We start from the raw sequence: 13,610 nt of genomic DNA, 5'->3' as shown, positions 1-13,610 counted from the left end.
TAAAAGTTTTCAAGGTGAACTGTATAATTGGAGAATATAGTATTTTATACATATCAAATGTAATACTTTATACATATCAAATTCCTTTTTGAAAGCTTCTTTCATCAAAACTGTGCTATTACCCTAAAATAATAAATGATGAAAATTGCCACTGGCAAGCTATTCTTTTAAGTTTCTAAACCCTACTCTTAATTATGTTTTATTTGAAATTTTCTATTGATAATCAATGGGGCTTCCAAGTTGTTATGTTTCCAATTTGCAATGTCATATACATTTATGTGGGAATAATTCCAGTTGAATAACTGGATAACTTTTTTCTATATGAATAGGATCCAATAATTTATTTTATAAAAATATTAAAGTGAGGAGAAACATAGTTGCTCTTCATTTCACTTGGTTAGTGAAAACAAAGCATATTGTGTTCAAGATGGCTGAACTGAAGTTTTTGAATTCAGGATAATTTACTTTGTTTCCTTAAAGGAGATGTATGCTTAAATGTAAGAGATTTTGTTTAGCAGTGCAGTGTGTTGTAAAGAGTGTCTTTGTTCATTGGATTGAGAGCTAAACTTGGGATCGCATTCAAAATCAAACAGCATTACAAATAATAGGAAAAATATCCACAAGCCTCTTGGGAAGATAAATGAGATAATTATTTATAAAGCTTTTTCAACTTGTTACAGCCTGCATGTCTTTAATTACATTTTTTTCGTTCAGATTGTAACAATATGCAAGAATAAGTGATCTTCTGAAGTGACACTTTGTTTGAAAACAGTTTAGGGTGTGCTGCTAAAACTACTGCCACTGCAAAAACATTTATTTCAATGAGACTTACTTGAGATTCAGGGTATTACTTTCAGTCATCTGCTATTCACCAACACAAGGACTACTGAGCACAGTGGAAAGAAGAGAAAATTATGTCTCCATGTATTAATTTGGTGTCTCTGTGGAATTTCCACACAATGACTCTGAGCATTATTGACATATTGCAAAATGCTTGCTGTTATTCCTAAACCTTAGCTATTGTTGAAGGAATACAAGTCATGGAGAAGTGGTATTATTTTTTAGGAGGCTGTTAGCACAATATCATTTTCACAAATTTAAATTTGTTATACAACAATAAATACAAAGAAGCAGAAACATATTTGAACTATAGCTATGTCAGTTATAAAAGAAAACAATTTAAATTTGTTCTTGATTACTGGAGGGCAACCAAGATGATTAGGAGCACCTTCCCTATGAGGAAAGTCTGAAAGTCTGGGACTTTCATTTTAGAAAAAAAATGACTAAGGGGGGGCATGATTGAGGTTTATAAAATTATGCAAGGGATGGAGAGAGCTGACAAAGAGAAATTTTTCTCCCAAAATACTAAAACTCGAGGGCATTCAATTAAGTTAAGGTTCAGGATGAACAAAAAGAAATACTGCCTCACAGTGATTAAAATGTGGAATTCAGTGCTTGAGGCTGTGGTGATGGCCACAGGAATAAACAGCTTTAAAAGGAGATTAGACAGATTCATAGAGGATAAGTCAATCAATGGCTGCTAGCCGTGATGACTGAGGGGAACCTCTACATTCAGAGGCACTAATTGTTGGAATCCCAGAGCCAGGAGAAAATATCAGAGCAAGGCCTTGGCCCTATGCCCTATTGTTGGCTGTTCAGAACAAATGATTAGCCACTGTGTGAGACAGGATGCTGGACTAGATGGACTGTTGGTCTCATCCAGCAGAGCTCTTCTTATGTTCTTATGTACTGATAAATATGCTCTAGTTAGAAGCTGGAGAGGAGGGAAGGGTAGTAGTGTGCTTAAAGTGATATAAATGTTTAGTTTAATACATCCTTGTAACTTTACAATAACATTTTAATTAAATGGTTTTAATAAACGTTAATATAGAAATTATAACAGACATTGTTTTGTTTTCTACACAAAGTGATTTGAGGTCAGTGATAAAACTTGTGGTCAATTGACTGAGTTGGTGTATTACGGAATGTGCATTCTGTGAAGATGCTGTTCAAGAGTGTTCAGAACAGTCCAGCTTTGTGAGGAAACTGAATTGGAGTAACAATCCTGTAGGGAGGACTATATAAAGAAGAAGAGAGTCTAAAGATGTTCACAACACCTGCCACTTTGGTTCACTTCTGTTCACCATAGGTGATCAGGCTGCAGTGCTAGTTAGTCAGTGGGAATAACCTCTTCATGTAAATGTACAGGAACTGGTTACTTGTTGCCATTAGATTTGGACTCCCAGCTGATGAGCAGCCTGCTTGAAACTGGCTTCTGATTCCCTGTTGGAGAAATTTTGAACAAAGATTTTTCAGTGGGAGGGAGGGAATCAAGAGCCTGCTCCCAGATGATCAACTATAAGCTGGGTTCTTCTAATTTCTTATCCTGCAAACTTTGCAAATTTTGAAAGTATTGCTTCTGTCTCAGTCCAGTTCGAAGAGTAAAGAAGAGCTCTTTGTCTCCTTTTTCAGGTGCAGAGATTAAAAGCATTTCATTTGTCCCCATGCAGGTTGTTAAGAAGGGAGAATCTCCCCTATGCAACTTCACTGGCCTTTTTTACATTTGGAAGATACTCCTGTGTTGGCTCCTGTGCCAGAAATTCCCATGTCCACCCCTGATTCTCTCTCCATTTTTAAACGTGGGTTGTCCTGTGGCAGAGTGCTCTGTTTCTGCTGGTGTCTAATTTACATTACGAGGGAGTATCCTGCATTTCAAACTATATAGCATTCTTCTCAAGCAACACATGGTGGCATTGTGAGCTTCCCTGTTTTGCTTGTTTGCTCTCCATTTTGTGATTGGCTACAGCCGCGTTGCCACCTACAAACTCTTCCACCAGTGGGGAGAACAAAAGCTCACAATCAACAATATCCCCACTAACTGCTTGCACCTGCCCTGCATAAATTGCCCCCCCCGACAATTAACACCTCTCAAAGTCAGTGATGAGGGGGCTGAGAAGAGCATTACTCAGAATTAAGTCAAACCTGTGTGTTTACTCAGAAGAAAGTCCTGTGATAAGCTGCTCATGTTTAGCTTAACTTGGAAGTAACTCTTCCCAAAATGAACACTTCCCAAATCCAGTGATCTGTGTATTGGGAAGAGTCCACCAGCTTTATTTACTCCAAAGTAACTCAGTCTTAAAGGACTGAAACCAGATTACCCAGCCAGTGTAAAAAGGGTCCAAGGGGTAGCTATTGCATTGGGGGGGAAGTTGATTTGCTGATCAACTGGGGGCTTCTGACCAAAAGGCAACCGCAAACTTGTTCATCTGCTGTTTGTGTTTTCGATGCAATCTGAAAATACTTTTGATAAGCTCATCCTCTGATCATGAGTGTTGAACAAGGTAAATTTGTTTGCTGTGAAATTTGTGGCATCACTAAGAAACACTAGAAAATAGTCAGAGGTGGTGAAAAGACTAGAAGGGAGGTGCAATTAGAGGCAGAATGAGGGATGAAAGAGCTGAATATCTGATAAAGAGTGGATAGGAACGAGGAGGCTGAATACTTCTAAATGAAAATAATATCATTGGGCTTGGCCTTGCCTCTTTCATAATGGTAGTAGCAGCTTTCTCTTTGAGAAGAGCCAGTACTACAGCTGAGGTGAGACAAAGGAAAATGTAATCCTCTTCTACCTCTGTCTGTCACAGCTATGGCACACAATTGTGCCTCAATTTTAATCTTAGGGTTATATTGTGTAAATTAATGTGTTGGCATAAGGTTGCCAGCCCTCCCCCCACAACTGATGAGGTTGGGGGAGGCATACTGGTAGTGGGGAGGCCCAAGCTTGTTTTGTAGTGATCTTGCTGGTGAAATTAATTCTGCCAGCTCAGAGGTATCACTTCCAGCATGTATTAGTGCTTCAGAGTGAGGCTGCGCTGCCTCTTTCGTCTGCCTGGGACCCAGGCGAGTGAAAGGGGCAGTGCAGTGTCTCTGCCTCACTCCGTGGCCTGGTTGCTAACAGGCCACAGACTGGTACCAGTTCATGGCCCAGGGGTTGGGGATGCCTAATGTATACCCTACAGAGCATTCCTGAACACAGGCAAGATTTATTTCATTTGTGTATGTTCAGACATCATTTGGGTTGTCCTGGGGACTGTGCAGGGTAACCAAAATTATACTTGAACTGTCTTAAGTGGAAGGAATCACTCGAGAGCTTCAAATGTTCTGTTGTGTATGTGTGGCTTGTTGTGCTGGTTTTAGGAAGGCTTGGGGAAGGGAGAGAGATGAGAAATATGAGCACCTCCAACTAATAGATAGGAAGTAGGGGCAAGAGGAGGAGCAGCATGTGGAAGTGTGGTTGCTTGCCATCCTCCAGAATGAGAAAACCACCTCTCCTTGCCTCATAGATGAACAGTCCTATAAATGAATTTTGGGAAGTCTTTTGAGCTTTTCTTCTGAGAAAACAGAGAAATATGGTCCATGAGAGCTCACACCCAATGCTTACTCTTGAATAGGGCAACAGAGGACTTGCCTGGAGGGCTTCCAGCAGCATCCCAAATTCATTTTAAGAAATAGATGCTAATAGTATCTTCTGAACCTACTCAGTTTGCTGCTGGATTGAACCGGGTGACAATTTTCCAGGCCTTCCAGAAGTAATTATTTTTTTATTTATTATTATTTATTACGTTAGATTTATATAACACCCATTCTACGAAGACTCAAGGAGGCTAACAACATAAGATAACAATGTTAAAACAGTAAAACAGTCAGATAAAATCACAATGGTGCTACTTTGGGGAGGGACGGTGGCTCAGTGGTAGAGCATCTGCTTGGGAAGCAGAAGGTCCCAGGTTCAATCCCTGGCATCTCCAAAAAAGGGTCCAGGCAAATAGATGTGGAAAACCTCAGCTTGAGACCCTGGAGAGCTGCTGCCAGTCTGAGAAGACAATACTGACTTTGATGAACCAAGTGTCTAATTCAGTATAAGGCAGCTTCATATGTTCATATGTTCATCTATTCAGGCAAGATCATATAGTATTTCTACCGGGTAATGGATCAGAGTTGTCCACTGAGATGGTGACAAACAGTAACAAGTGTCTGCCAAAGTCTCGAGGCAGCAGGAGGAAGGTTGCGGGCCTAATTTGCCTGGGAAATTATAGATGTTTGTGTACAAATGCTAGAAGTGTTCGAAGTAAAATTGATGAGTTGGAATGTTTAGTGTTGGGGGAAAACATAGACATTGTGGGAATTTCAGAAACTTGGTGAAATGAGGAGAATCAGTGGGACACGGTGATTCCTGGATATAAGTTATATCGGAAGGATAGGGAGGGAAGGGTTGGAGGTGAGGTGGCTCTGTATGTCAGAGAGGGTATACAGTCCAGTAAGACTGAGGTCAAAGAATTAGATTCCCTTCTAGAAATGCTTTGGGTTGAAATAGAGGGCCCAAAAGGAAATTTAACTATGGGAGTTTGTTATCACCCACCAAATCAAAAGATAGAGGATGATGGAAGGATTAAAGATAGCGGCTAAATGTAAAAACTGTCGTAATAGGTGATTTTTAACTACCCACAGATTGATTGGATCAATATGTGTTCAGGTCAAGAGAAAGAGATTGAGTTTCTAGATGCTCTCAATGACTGTGCTATGGAGCAGATGGTCACAGAACCTACCAGGAGTGGGGCCATCCTGGATTTGGTCCTAAGTAATGCCCAAGACTTGGTGAGAGATTTAAAAGTGATCGCACCGCTTGAGAGCAGTAACCATAACGTTATTGATTTCACCATTTGTATAAATAGGGAGTTGCCCCAAAAGACCAGCACAACCACGTTTAACTTTAAAAGGGGTAAATTCTCTGAGATGAGGAGGCATGTGAAGAGGAAACTGAAAGGAAAGGTAAATATAGTCAAAACCCTTAAGGAAGCTTGGAGGCTATTTAAAACTACAATCCTAGAAGCTCAGATAAAATACATACCACAAGTTAGGAAAGGCACAAACAGGTATAAGAAAAGGCCTGCATGGTTAACAAACAAAGTAATGGAAGCTGTAAAAGGTAAGAAGGACTCCTTTAAGCGGTGGAAAGCTAGTCCAAGTGAGATTAATAAAAGGGAAGACAGGCTGTGGCAAATCAAATGCAAGACTGTGATCAGGCAGGCAAAAAGGGGCTATGAGGAGCATATTGCAAAAACCATAAAGACCAACAATAAAAATTTCTTCAAATATATTAGAAGCAGGAAACCAGCAAGGGAGGCGGTGGGGCCTTGGATGACCAAGGGGTAAAAGAATTACTGAAGGAGGATAGGGAAATGGCTGAGAAGCTGAATGCATTTTTTGCCTCAGTGTTCACTGTGGAAGATGAGAAGTGTTTGCCTGCTCTAGAACCACTAATTTTGGAAAGGGTGTTGAAAGACCTGAGTCAAATTGAGATGACAAGAGAGGAGGTCCTACAACTGACTGACGAATTAAAGACTAATAAGTCACCAGGTCCGGATGGCATACATCCAAGAGTTCTGAAAGAACTCAAAGTTGAACTTGTAGATCTCCTGACAAAAATATGTAATCTTTCATTGAAATCTGCCTCTGTTCCTGAGGACTGGAAGGTAGCAAATGTCACCCCCATCTTTCAAAAGGGTTCCAGAGGAGATCTGGGAAATTACAGGCCAATCAGTCTGACTTCAATACTGGGAAAGTTGGTAGAAACCATTATCAAGGACAGAATGAGTAGGCAGATTGATGAACACAAGTTATTGAGGAATACTTAGCATGGGTTCTGTAAGGGAAGATCTTGCCTCACTAACCTAACAAACATGTGGACAAAGGAGACCCAATAGATGTTGTTTACCTTGATTTCCAGAAAGCTTTTGATAAAGTTTCTCATCAAAGGCTCCTTAGTAAAAGCTCGAGAGTCAAGGAATAAAAGGACAGGTCCTCTTGTGGATCAAAAACTGGCTAATTAATAGGAAGCAGAGAGTGAGTATAAATGGGCAGTCTTCGCAGTGGAGGACGGTAAGCAGTGGGGTGCCGCAGGGCTCAGTACTGGGTCCCATGCTCTTTAACTTGTTCATTAATTATCTGAAGTTGGGAGTAAGCAGTGAAGTGGCCAAGTTTGCAAATGACACTAAATTGTTCAGGGTGGTGAGAACCAGAGAGGATTGTGAGGCACTCGAAAGGGATCTGTTGAGGCTGGGTGAGTGGGCGTCAACGTGGCAGATGAGGTTCAGTGTGGCCAAGTGCGAAGTAATGCACATTGGGGCCAAGAATCCCAGCTACAAATACAAGTTGATGGGGGTGTGAACTGACAGAGACTGACCAAGAGAGAGATCTTGGGGTCGTCGTAGATAACTCACTGAAAATGTCAAGACAGTGTGCAATTGCGAAAAGAAGATGGACGGTCTTTTCTCTCACCATTATATAAGGAGCAGCTTACTAAATGTGTAAATAAAGTACAAGAAATATGGCGATGAGAGAAGACCTTTGTGGATAGTGCCGGCTGAAGTGATAAAGTTAACGGCCAAAACAGTTAAGGAAAAACAACTATCATACAACCAACTACTAAAAATACAAAGTGGGAAAATAGAAATGAAAACTGCAGAAGAATTGAATTATAAATATGATTGGTTTCAAATGCAACAAATAAAAAGCTTGATGGAGAATGATATCAAAGCTGAAGGAATAAGGAAAGAGCAAACAGAAATGGAAAGAGTTCTGCTTGGAGATAATGAGAAATTAATTTCAAAAGTGTACAAATTACTTTTACAATGGACTACAGAAGATGAAGTAGTGAAATCTCAAATGATAAAATGGGCAATTAATGTAAATAAAGAAATAAAGATGGAATCTTGGGAATATCTGTGGAAAAACTCTATGAAACTCGCAACATGTCTTAGTATTAAAGAGAACTGTTTTAAGATGATGTATAGATGGTATATGACTCCAAAAAAATTAGCAAAGATGAACAATAAGATGCCAGATAGGTGTTGGAAATGTAAAAAGCATGAAGGTTCTTTCTACCATATGTGGTGGACTTGTGAAAGAGCTAAAATGTTTTGGCAGATGATTCAACAAGAGATATCTAAGATCCTAGGATATGAATTTAACAAAGAAGCAGAGACTTTTCTGCTGGGATTACAAATGGAAAAATTTCCAAAAGAAGATAGAACTTTAATATGGTACTTGCTCTCAGCTGCTAGGACATTGTATGCGCAGTTGTGGAAGCAAGAAAAAATACCAGAAAAATGGGACTGGACTATAAAAGTTATGTCATGGAGTGAAATGGACAAGCTAACAAGAAAATTAAGAGACTGCGATTTAGAACTATTTAATCGGGAGTGGAAGAAATTCAGAAGATATGTAGAAAAAGAGTGGAAAATAAAAGGACATTGGACAATTTTTGAAGATTAAGACCTTTAAGACAAGAATATAACTTTTGAAGGGGGGATCTTTTTCTTAATCAATTTTTGTTTTTTCTTGATAGTTAAAGGTACCTTTAATATCTGTTTTTTTTTAAAAAAAATAACACTGGCGGGGGTCAATTATTGGGGGGAGGGGTGGGAGAAAAGTAAGATGTGGGGTAGAATGATGTTTTTTTTTATCTTAAGCTTTTTATAAGTTGTAGATATAGTTCTACTACCATATGTTACTAATAAAAATTGTTTATACTCGTAAGACAGTGTGAAATTGCAGTATGCAATTGCAATAAAAAAGGCCAACGCCATGCTGGGAATTATTAGGAAGGGAACTGAAAACAAATCAGCCAGTATCATAATGCCCCTGTATAAATCGATGGTGTACTGTGAACAATTCTGGTCACTGCACCTCAAAAAGGATATTATAGCATTGGAAAAAGTGCAGAAAAGGGCAACTAGAATGATTAAAGGTTTGGAACACTTTCCCTATGAAGAAAGGTTAAAACGCTTGGGGCTCTTTAGTTTGAAGAAACGTCGACTGCGGGGTGACATGATAGAGGTTTATAAGATTATGCATGGGATGGAGAAAGTAGAGAAAGAAATACTTTTCTCCCTTTCTCACAATACAAGAACTCGTGGGCATTCCATGAAATTGCTGAGCAGTCAGGTTAAAACAGATAAAAGGAAGTACTTCTTCACCCAAAGGGTGATTAACATGTGGAATTCACTGCCACAGGAGGTGGTGGCGGCTACAAGCATAGCCAGCTTTAAGAATGTATTGGATAAAAATATGGAGCAGAGGTCCATCAGTGGCTATTAGCCACTTTAAGCACTGCTGCCTTTTGAATATGGATACTTGCTAACCTCTCCTTACTATCAGAGGTGTAAAGCCCAAGAACAGGATATCCTTAACAACCTTTTTCTGTTTTTATTCAAATATCCAATAATGGACTATGAAATCAATTGACATTATCCTAACAACTGACTCCTTTGGTTCAAGGGCTTTGTTTCTACATGCACCCTTATCTGAGCAGTTAAAGCAGAAGAAAACATTTTGAATTCCATTTCTGGGGATGACTGTTATTAGCCTTTTCTGAATTTGAAGCTTCTTTTTGCAAAGAATTTTGTGAAGAAAATTTCTCCCGTCCCCCCAAAAAAGCCTCCACAAGGTCAACAACAGGTTTTGTGTTTAATAGCCTCATTGTATTTTTATCTTGTATTGGTGTGCATCATAGAGGTGATTTACATGTTGTCTTAACAAGGAAAGATGTAACCTAGCTTTCCATGCCACTGTTCCAGCAAGCAATATGGAGAGTGGTGCAAAATGTGCTTCCAGCAGTCACCTTTTTCTCACCTTACAAAATGGGTAGGAACTGTTCCTAACCACTGACCTGCATGAAGACCTAGTTCTTCTGAAGTTGGAACAACTCTCATGCTGGCTACAGAAGATCTTCTCTGAACTGAAAAATAAGCAGGGTCCTGTCTGCTTGCGACAAGCTAATTGGATAATACTCTTGTCATTTCATTGAATCATGTACTTAATCTCTGCCATTAAGTTACTTTTTCATTTACGGTATCTTTTGGTTTCAAGTATAATGGATCTTTGTATAACTATCCGCTGTCCTATATGTGTACAGCTGTCCAATAATTGCTTTGCCTATTTCCTGTACCTGATGAATGATGGTTCATACTGTTTTAAGGTGCCGTAATATTATTTGTTGCCTTTTATCACTATTCTTTTGTAATATCATAGCTTCTCCTTATTTCACTGGTGTGGCCTTTCTGAAACAGCATATACAAGGAAAAGCATCTATGTAAGATGCTTCCCATGGAACAATTTTTAAATTTGCATTGTTTTCCTCTGTCTTGGGCCAAATAAGTCATTATTCAGGAACAACAATTAAATTGGCCCGTTTTACCTTCTAAACTAGAACTATGTTTACTGCCAAGAAGGCAGACCACATTCATGAGAATAATTCTTCATGGTGTGGGCTAATTTTATATGAACAAAACCATGCAAAAGAAATTATGAAAACTTTAAAAAGTTATGAAAACAAACTGGTGGATTAGAAGAAAGTCTAAAACAATTTAGAGTTTCAGATTTTTAAAACAAAAAGATGCTTGTTATTCCTGGCTCCTCATATGGCTGAGTTGTTTTTTATTTCTTATTTCCCACAGTTTTCAGTGCCAATCCCCCCCCGCCCCCTCCAGATACGCTTTAGAAGACATTTGTGGGTTAGCAGTGAGAGCTGCTGAGACAAACAGCTAACTGCGGATGCATTTTATCTGTCTGAAAAAACTGATTGATGGGGATTCTGGAAGAATGCTACTGCTCTTGACCTGAGGGAGTTCAGTTGAGAATGTCAGTTAGGAAGGAAAGCAGGGGGCGTAGAGATGAGAGTGAAGGATCCTGAAAAAGAGTAGAACTGGTAGTCATTCCCTGAGGGAAATAGCTCCTAGGAGAGAGGGGTGATCCTTATCGTGTAAGTATTTTCAGTTCCTCCGTATCCTGATCTGGGTCCTGGAACCTGTGTGTATATTCCTGCCTTCACAGCCTTTAGCAATTTTGTGTCAACTAAGCTTGTGCCTGTTTATCTAAGTAGCGACAACAAAGTGATTTCTCTCAAACATATGCTTGTTGAACAAAACAGCTACATTTTTGCAAAAAACCTATCCATTGTATATAGTTTTCCTAATTCCTTTTGTATTTTCACCTGCCAAGTTTAAAACTGTTTACGTTTAAAAACTTCCTAACAGTCTGACTTTATCATTTCCCTTTGGGAGTGAAATTAAAAGTTTTTGTGTTGTGAATTCATATCCGGCTCATGTGTACCTTTTTCAGAAATGAACCATTGAAGTGTTTTCAGTTCCTTTACATCCTAGTATGGGTCAATAGAAGGGGAGGCCAGAAGGGGGGCTCAGGCTAAATTAGATAGAGAACATTATAAAGCCCATTTGCAGGCTTCTTAATTGGCATTGAGGGCAGTGAAGAAGACTTTCTTCTCTGCTACCATTATGTCAGTAGAATCACATCCCACTCAGTTGTTTTAAATGGTTGTAACTTGATAACATCTAAGTCCGATCCTGCCAGTGTTGAAAATTTGGTTCTCAGCTGTGATGTTTTTGTAAGGTTATTTGCTGATGCAATCTCATCTATTCCAATTTGGAGGCCAGGCTGAGTGCAGATCTGGTATCTTTAACATCAGAAGTGTCTGATTGTCTTTTTGGTATGGATAATTTTTTAGTTATGCTGTCTGTGAATGCAGCCAGGATCCTTGGGAGTGTATGACCCGCCTCATGTGCCCAGGAACCATTCTCATTGTGGCCTATTACAAGCAAGTCTCCAATTTACCTTTTCTAGGGAAGGTGATAGAGCATGTGGTGGCAGAATAGCTCTAGATCTGAATAACACATCTGCCCTTGACATGTTTCAGTCTGGCTTTAGGCCTGTATATAGTACAGAGACAGTTCTAGTTGCACTGGTGGATGACCTTTGAAATTGGAGAAGAGACAGTGTTCCTGATTGATACTTTAGGACCTCTCAGTAGCCTTTGATGCAGTTGACCACTTCATTCTTATCTATTAGGTTAAATATGGAGTGGGTGTTAAAGGTATAGCCCTTCAGTGGTTTCACTCTTCTTTGTGTGACTGGACACAAAATGTCTGGAGCTTTGGGGCTGGGTTTCACCAATATGCAGATGACACTCAGCTCTATATTTTATTATCCAAGCCTCTGGATGCATTGGTTCTGAACTGGCTAAGGCAGAACTAAATGAAGCTGAAATGAAGATAGAGCTAGTGCTGGTCAGAAAGGCTGTTATTCTAGAGCGATGGAATCCACTTGTCTTAGATGGAGTAACATTGGCTTTTGGAGGTGATCATGGACTGTGCCTTGTTGTTTGAAATGCAGGCTGGTGTGATGGCCCAAAGTGCCTTCTATCAGCTGCATCTGATTTGCCCACTTTCTCATTACCTGGGCTCAGCTGATCTGACCACCCTGATTCATGCTTCTGTAAACTCACACTTGGATTACTGCAACATGCTCTGCATGGGGCTGCCCTTGAAGACAACCCAAAATTGACAACTGGTCCAGAATGTGGCAGCCCAACATTAGTCAGGGGCTAGCCACTAAGCATGTTATGTTGCCTATTTTGAAACAGCTTCATTGGCTGCCAGTCTGTTTCCAAGTTCAATTCAAGTTGCTAGTTTGTTGTCTGCCGGAAGGAAGGGACCAGCATTGGCCCAAATCAGCAACTCTGATGAACTAAAAGTAAAGCTCTAACCTGCAAGTTGTTACAGGAATGGTCTGGCTTTCATCTTGCCAGAGCTGTTGAGTCACCTTAATTAACAGCTGGACTGTATGGAAGGGGGGGCAGTAAGTCAAGTTTCTCTCTCTCTCTCTCTCTCTCTCTCTCTCTCTCAGAATATGAGTGTTTGCATGTTCTATTGAGTATGATATATCTGTCTTCCAAAACCACCAAGGGAAGAGCATTCATTCTTGCCAAAGTAAAAGCTCTTCTTAGATTTGACTCTGTAGAATAGGCTCCCTGAAAAGGTGAGAGTGTGCCTCCTTCCTAATTATTTTCAGGAAGCACTGCAAGTCTGCCTGATTGCCAGGGCTTTTTTGGGGTTTAACAGCCCAATCCTGAGAACCACCATGTAGCTGCGCTTGAGCGTAGGTCTAGCATAGGCAGCCGCAGTCGGCTCCCAAAGGGGAGACGTTATGCCATGCGGGGAGGGGGAGCGCGGGCAGACAAGTGAGAGAGAAGCTGTTGCCATGGTGATTCCTCCCATGCCACGCCATTGGCCTGCTGCCAAGGCAGAGAGGGGTCAGGGTCACGCAGGGCCACAGAATTGGCCAGCCCATTGCATGCGACGGGGAGAGGGGGTGGAAAGCCTGTGTCTGAGAGGTCGTCAATCTCCTCACACCCTCCCGCTGTTAGAGACTCTGCCAATGGCAGGTAGACAGGCAGAGGCATGTGCAGACATACAGGATGCACAGTTCGCTGCCATAGACAGCAGCTGGAACGTGTGTCTGGGAGTGAACAGACCACCAAGTCCAGCAGACACCCCCCATCCAGGGACCCCCTGTGTCATCCTGACGCTCCTTGCCATGTGCACAGAACACCTTCCCCGGGGGCCACAGAAACTCAGCAAGGCTTGCTCTGCCGGACATACGCCTCCGCTCGGGTGCAGCCCTATGGCGCTGGTGCTCTCAGGCGGAGCAGTGCTCTGGGAGCCCCATGCCCACATAAGTCCCATCTGGCATGG

At 40.8% G+C, this 13,610-nt stretch overlaps 1 protein-coding gene across 1 annotated transcript in view; it reads left to right on the top strand.

Annotated features, from left to right (window-relative positions):
- The window catches only part of ATRNL1 (attractin like 1), a 1,015,273-nt gene that overhangs the window by 120,286 nt on the left and 881,377 nt on the right, over positions 1 to 13,610 (top strand). The gene's annotated exons all lie outside the window — the stretch shown is intronic.

This window comes from Heteronotia binoei, chromosome 6 (assembly GCF_032191835.1).
Source record: "Heteronotia binoei isolate CCM8104 ecotype False Entrance Well chromosome 6, APGP_CSIRO_Hbin_v1, whole genome shotgun sequence".
NCBI lineage: Eukaryota > Metazoa > Chordata > Lepidosauria > Squamata > Gekkonidae > Heteronotia > Heteronotia binoei.
Note: the sequence above shows the minus strand (reverse complement) of the source record. Positions and strands in the feature narration are given on the sequence as shown.